The sequence below is a fragment of the Pteropus alecto genome, unplaced genomic scaffold (genome assembly GCF_000325575.1).
Source record: "Pteropus alecto unplaced genomic scaffold, ASM32557v1 scaffold654, whole genome shotgun sequence".
Taxonomy (NCBI): Eukaryota; Metazoa; Chordata; class Mammalia; order Chiroptera; family Pteropodidae; genus Pteropus; species Pteropus alecto.
Window position 1 is genome coordinate 68,261 of NW_006434858.1, and position 7,724 is coordinate 75,984.

Consider the following 7,724-nt stretch of genomic DNA (forward strand, 5'->3'; position numbering starts at 1 on the left):
ATTACTATTCAGAAGTCAGTTGCATTTTATATACCAATGATGAACTTTCAGAATGAGATATTAAGAAAATAATCCCATTTACAATTGGGTGAAAAAAAAAAGACCCTAGGAATCGAATTAACCAAGGAGGTAAAAGACCTATACTTGAAAAATTATGTCATTGAATAAAATTGAAGAAAATACAAATAAATGGAAGCATATACCCTGTTCATGGGTAGGAAGAATCAACATTGTTAAAATGGCCATACTACCAAAAGCAATCTATAGATTCGATGCAATCCCTATCAAAATACCAATGGAATTTTTCAGAGATATAGAACAAAGAATCCTAAATTTATATGGAGCCATAAAAAGCCCTAATAGCCAGGGCAGTCTTGAGAAAGAAGAACAAAGTTGGAGGTATCACACTACCTGATATCAAACTATACTACAAAGCTACAGTAATCAAAACAGCATGGTACTGGCATAAAAACAGATACATTGATCAGAGTAGAGAGCCCAGAAATAAATCCACACCTATACATTCATGTAATATATGACAAAGGAGGTAAGAATATACAATGGGGTAAAGACAGTCTCTTCAATAAATGGCATTGGGAAAATTGGACCGATACATGCAAAATAAAGAAGCTGGACCACCTTCTTTCGCTGTATACAAGAATAGACTCGAAATGGATTGACTAAAATATAAGACTTGAAACCATAAAACTTCTAAAAAAAAACATAGACAGTAAACTCTCTGGTATTACTAATGAGAAGTTCTTTTCAGATATATCTCCTCAGACAAAGAAAACAAAATAAAAAATAAACAAATGGGACTACAGCAAACTAAAAAGTTTTTTTTTTGTAGCAAAGAAAACCATCAGCAAAACAAAAAGACAACTGATTGTTTGGGAGAAGATACTTGCTAATGATACATTTGATAAGGGTTTAATATCCAAAATGTATAAAGAACTTATACAAGTAAACGACAAAAAATCAAACAGTCCAATTAAAAAATAGAGAAAGACCTGAACAGATACTTATCAAAAGAGGAAATACAGATGGCTAACAGACATATGAGAAGTTGTTCAAGGTCGCTAATCATCAGAGAAATGCAAATTAAAACCACAATGAGATATCACCTCACACCTGTCAGAATGGCTATCATCAGCAAGTGTTGGCGAGGATGCAGAGAAAAGGGAACCCTCATACATTGTTGATGGGATTGTAAATTGGTACAACTACTATGGAAAACATTATGGAGGTTCCTCAAAAAATTAACAATTGATATACCTTTTACCCAGGAATTGCACTTCAAGGTATTTATCCAAAGAAAACCAAAACAATAATTCGCTAAAAATCTATGCACTCCAATATTCATGGCCACACAGCTTACAACAGCCAAGATATGGAAGCAACCTAAATGCCCATCAACAGACTATTGGATAAAAAAATTGTGGTTCATATATACAATGAAATATTACTCAGCCATTAAAAAAAATGAAATCCTACCATTTGCAATGACGTGGATGGACCTAGAGGTTACTATGCTGAGTGAAATAAGTCAGAGAAAGATAGATACCATATGATTTCACTCATAAGCAATATCTAAGGAACAAAAAGAACAAACTAATCAAAAACAGACTCTCAAATATAGTGGTCAATTTGGTGACGGACATAGGGGAGGGATTTTGGGAGGTGGGAAAAATGGAGTGAAGGGTTAAAGAAGTACAAATTAGTAGTTAATAGTTGGGCATGGGAGCATGAAAGGGGGAATGTAGTTAGCATTAATATGATGGCCAGTGAAGGGTGGGAGCAATTGGGGTATTGTTTTATGAATATTATAGATGTCTAACCAATGTACTGTATACTTGAAACTAATTTAAATAAATAAATTTATTTAAAAAAATCAAAGAAGAATCAAGAAATGGAAACATATTCAGTGTCCTTGGATTGGAAGAATTAACATAATTAAAATGACCTTATTACCTAAATCGTTATACAGATTTAATGCAATCCCCATCAAAATCCCATCATCATTTTTTAAAGAAATGGAATAAAAAAAAAATCAGATTTGTATGGAAACACAAAAGACTCCAAATTAACAAAGCTATCCCAAGAAAAAGAATGAGGCTGGAGGCATCACTCTGCCCGACTTCAAATTATACTACAAAGTGACAGTAATCAAAACAGCATGGAATTGGCAGAAAAACAGAGCACAGACCAGTGGAACAGAATCGAGAGTCCAGAGGTAAATCCATATTTATATGGGCAAATAATTTTTGACAAGCCAAAAAGATACAGTGGCGAATGGAAAGCCTCTTCAATCAATGCTGATGGAAAAACTGGAAAGCAACCTGCAAAGGAATAAAACTAGACTGTTGACTATCACCACACAGCAAAATTAACTCAAAATGGATTAAGGACCTGAATATAAGCCTCAAAATAATAAAGTGAAAACATAGGAACTAAACTCAAGGACCTTGGACTTAAAGAGGATTTTATGAATTTGACCTCAAAGGCAAGAGCAGAAAAGCAAAAATAAATGAATGGTACTACATAAAATTAAAAAGCTTCTGCACAGCAAAAGAAACAGTCAGTAAGGTAAAGAGACAACAATCCGAACAGGAAAATATATTTGCAAGCAATGCCTCCAGTAAGGGCCTAATATCCAAAATATACAAATAACTCATACAACTTAATAACAACAAAAAGGCGATCTAAGCAAAAAGTGAGCAGAAGACCTGAACAGATACTTCTCCCAAAAAGACATATAAAATGGCTAAAAACATAATCAAAGGTGCTCAACATTGCTAGCTATTAAGGAAATGCAAATCAAAACCACAATGAGATATCATCTCACACCTGTTAGAATAGCTATTATCAACAGGATAAGTAATAACAAATGTTGGATAGAAAATGGAGAAAAAGGAACCCTCATACACTGCTGGTGGGCCTGCAAATTGGTACACCCATTAGGGAAAACAGTAGGGAAGTTCGTCAAAAAAAGAAAAAAAAACAAGAATTAATCTATCATATGGTTCAGCAATCCCTCTACTAGGTATTTACCCCAAAGTCCTGAAAACCTATATCCAAAAAGTATATTTGTACACCAATGTTCACTGCAGCACTATTCACAGTGGCCAGGACATGGAAGTAACCAAAGTGTCCTAAGATAGATGATTGACTAAAGAAGCAGTGGTACATATATAAAATGGAATATTGCTCAGCCATAAGATGAGATTAAATACTGCCATTTGCAGCAATCTGGATGGACCTTGGGATAATCATGCTAAGCTAAATAAGACAGACATTGAAAACCACATGATATTACTTATACGTGGGATATAAATCTAAAAGCAACAAACGAACAGGACAAACAGAGACTCATGGAAATGGACTCTAGACTAGTGGTTATCAGAGGGGAGGACATAGGGGAGACTAGGGAGGTAGATGGGGTAAAAGGGGTCAAACATGTAGTGACAGAAAAAATCTACTATGGGACTTGACTACGCAATGCAATATATATAAATATGCCTTATGCTAAAATGTACACCTGAAACTTACTGGATTTCATTAACCAATGTCACCATAAAAAATAATAAAATATAAAATATAATAAAAATTAAATTAAATTAAAAAAACCCAGGAACTAGTAAAATGTGATCTTTCAAACACTTTGCCATCTAAGGAACTATATTAACCTCTTCATTCTAATACATGTAATTATGTGCTGACTTGAATTTCTCTTTTTCCTACGTGCCCTTGGTCTTCACCAATATATTATAAAGAATATATGTTCAGGCTAACCATTTGCTACTGTGAGGGCTTTCAGGTTTCTGAAGTATTATTCTCTTTATGCCTACTGAGTTTTAAAGAATTTTGTGCACCTCATTGGTTGTATGCTCTGAATGGATTTATATTCTGCTTTTTTTATGATATTTCATGGAAAAATTAATTTCAGCAATTCAACATAAACATTCTGAATCATTATTTTTAAAATAACATAAAGTAGCACATATCCATTATAGAAAACACAGAAAATCTAAAAGAAAAAATAGCAAAGATAAAAATTATTCAAAATCACAGCACAAAGACATAAATACTGTTAAAAGTATTTTGTATTTAATGTTTTCTATACATCTATGTGTATATAAATATCATACAATCATTCGAATTCTATGTTCCATATTCTGCTGTGTTTATCTAAAATTAAATTACATAATTTTCCATGTCATTAAATATGATCTTAAAACATGCTTTTTATACTTGAAACTAATAAAATAAAACAAAATATGCTTTTTAATGGCATCGTTATTCCATCATTTGGATGCATCATAGCTTATTTAAATAATTCCCAAGTTTTCGATGTTTAAAAGCTGATTACAAATGTTCGCTATTAAAATAACGTTGCAGTTAAACTCCTTTCAAATATGTCTTTCTTCGTATCACTGATTATTTCTTTAGAATAATTTCCAGTCTGTATTTATCCAGTCGGGATTTACCAGGTCATAAGGTGTAAAACTCTTTAAGACTCTTCACACATATTGCCAGGTTTCCCTCAAGATGATTTGTGCTGATTTACACTCCATTGCCAATTTCACAATATTCCTGCCCAAACTAACAATATATCAAAAATCATATTCTAGTTTGATAGGAGAAAAGCTGTATGTTGTTATTTAATTTGAATTTAAATTATTTGAAGGTTATTTTTGATAGATTGACAATATTTATAAATTTTCAGTTTATGCCCCTTCACTTTTCTTCTAAAATGTCTCATTTTTAATTGACTTGCATGTAATGTTCATATATTAAGGATATTAACCTTTTATATTTTATTTATTTATATATTTTCTACAGCACCTTCTATTTTATTGTTTTATTTACAAACAAATAGGGTGAAGTCAACTGGAAAACTCAAGGATAGGAAGTCAGTCTGAGCCATCCAAAAGTGAATTGGTTGCTGGGTCAATCTCCACCATGAAGGCCACCTCTTCTATCTTTTCCCTGCCCCCTGGTAATGGCCCCTTGATTTCACAGGGTAGCCTTGCCTGCTGCTCCTGAGCTTTTTAATGACTGCAGATAGATCTTGGGGAAACAGGGTTGCTACAGGTTTTGGACCTCCTCAGTTTGTGTTAACCCAAGTTCCGATCACACACATCATTTCCTTCTGTATCTTGGGGTCCTAGCATTAATATTGGCATCACCCATCTGACAATCCTCATACATAAAGAAGAACCGTGTGCAGACATGGTCAAACACAGGGCACACCCAGATGTTCCCAGGCTTCTGAAGGTCTTTAGATGGAATCACTTCACAAAGTGCTATAAAATTTAGATTCTGACTCTGTAGGAACTGTGACTGAAAGGATCAGGTCTGGGGGATGGTATTCATCTTGTTATATCTCTGGACAAGCCTATTCTTATAGGTTATCCTGTGTTGTCATTTTCCCATTCCTGCAGGATGTAGGATGCATTGACCAGCCCATTGCACTGGGTCCAATGTGCCAGTTCTCAATGTGGGACACATAGAAGGCAAAGGTGCTGCCGTAGAGCTTCTTGGCAGTCCAGAACCAACCCTCCTCAGCAGGAGGGCAGCTCAGCAGGAGGAACTGGTATGAGGTATGCATGAACTTCAGCTGCCTGTTGAGAGGTAGTCTGATAATGTGTAACTTGTTGCTAGAGATGATCTACTGCAGGAAATGATGGGTCAGATGATCCAGCTTGTCCATCTATGTCTTGATTTCCAGATATGAGCCCTGGGTCATCCCCCAGATGGACATCATGCTATCCAGAGCTTTTGAAAGTTGCCTATAATTCTTCTTCTTAGGGTTAAAGGCCAGAGCCTTGGGATTAGTTGGGTTTACCACAGTGGGATAAGGCTCAACGATGATGTTCTCTCTAGGGGACTCCAAAGCTGCCCTAGAGAGAGGGGATGACATGGCCACCAACAGATTTACCACCACTGCTCCACTGACCACCTGCACTGTAGCTCTGGACATGACTCTCAGGGTGTAGAAGGAGAAAACACACAGTTCATGAGTATAGACAGCTAGCTTGAGCATGAACCCATTCTGGAAGACATGCTGCTCATCACACACCACACCATACTCATTCAAAGTTGGAATTCTCTACTCTGCATACTTCATGATCTAGACAAGGAATCCATAGTCCAGAGTGGTGATGTTCTTGCAATGACCACTGTCTTGGGACTGGAAGGGTAGCCAAATACCTCCACTTTGGGGTTCTTCATGGTGCAAGTGATAGAATGGTCATGAAGCACCTGACTTAAAGCTCTGGTACAGCAAGTTTGCCTTTCAGCATGGAGTCCTGTATGATAGAGAGACTGAGAGACTTGGGGATGGGTGAGAAAATACTGAGGCTAGCTCAGAAATTCTTGATTGGACCACTTGCCTTGAACCAACTGTGCCTCCTCTTGTGCTGGGTCATCAAGAAATTATTGCTGAGATGTTTACATTGTTGGGGCGTGAACATACCCAGGATCTTTTTTAACTGAAGACCCAGCCCAAATCCTTGCATATTCAATGGCTAGAAAACATTAGTTGATGTTTCTGGTCCATCGAGGTACTGGAGAAAAGAAAATTATAGCCTCAACACAAGAGGTTCTGTCTAGAGGACCCTCCAATCTATAGAGACTCCTTCCTGATGGATACAGAGTTCTCGCTGTAGATTTCCTTCATGACTTCAATGTCTGCATCAAGCTGTGGGTGTCAAAACAGGTCAGCTGCACAGCTCCCTTGAACTTCATAGAGAAATTCCTCTTATTCACTATATCCCTCCAAATTATAACCTTTCCAAAACTGGTCTTTGATGTCCATTGAGTCAGCGGGTCACACACAATCCCAGGTCAGTGCTAGCCAACACCCTTCCATTCCACCAGCTGAACCCAGACCAACAAGATGTGCATTTAAGAGGCCACAAAGAGAAACAATGAAGGGAGTTGATATCAGAGGCTAACTAGAGATCTGTTGGGGATGGTGAACTCTGCTATTGTGGTGATAACAAGTCACTGTCCTTAAAGAGCAGCTGAGAACCAGAATATGAGGATCTGGGGGCTGGGTTTGTGAGACTTGAAAATAAACAGTCAGGTAGTGATTTGGATGATCACAGAGGAACTAAGTGGGAAGCACTAATATCCAGACTAGGCTATCCTAGGCTGGGTAGTAGGATGATGGCAGAGCAGTCCTTAAGTACCAACTTCCTCCAGGTCTTTGTCACTGTAGAGGTCCAGAAACAGCCTTTCTCCAAGGGCTGTTGCTACTTTGTTTCTGCTCCCCAGGAAGGAGCTCTGTGCTTGACCTTTGTTGCCAGCCGCCTAGACTTGAGTGAAACATGTCAAGCCTAGAAAGTCCCTCAGAGCTACCAGGTTCAAGCCCCTCATTTCGTCCACCCCAGTAAAAGAGGGGCTGGCTCCACACCCTTCCCGCAGCCTGGCCACTCCAGGCTCATGGTGACCTCCCCACAGGCCCTCCTCATGAACCCTCATGGCGAACCTGAGCTGTGTGGGGCCACCACTGAAGGGCAAGAGGCCTGAGACACCCCGTGATGATGGAGCAGCAGGCCAAAGGGCAGGATTTATATATTTTTTATTTCTTCAGCTTGTCATTTTTATTTTAATTGTTATTCATTATTTTTCTAAGTTGTATGTAGTCAAATATATCAGTTTTTAAATTTTTTCTTATAAGGTTTTTGGTTTAGAAATCATGCTTATAATTTTCTTCC

General features: G+C 37.3%; 1 pseudogene; it reads right to left on the reverse strand.

The window, feature by feature from the left end:
- Nucleotides 1-5,107: 5,107 nt before the first annotated feature.
- LOC102887163 lies at nt 5,108-6,820 on the reverse strand (annotated as a pseudogene).
- Nucleotides 6,821-7,724: the final 904 nt, after the last annotated feature.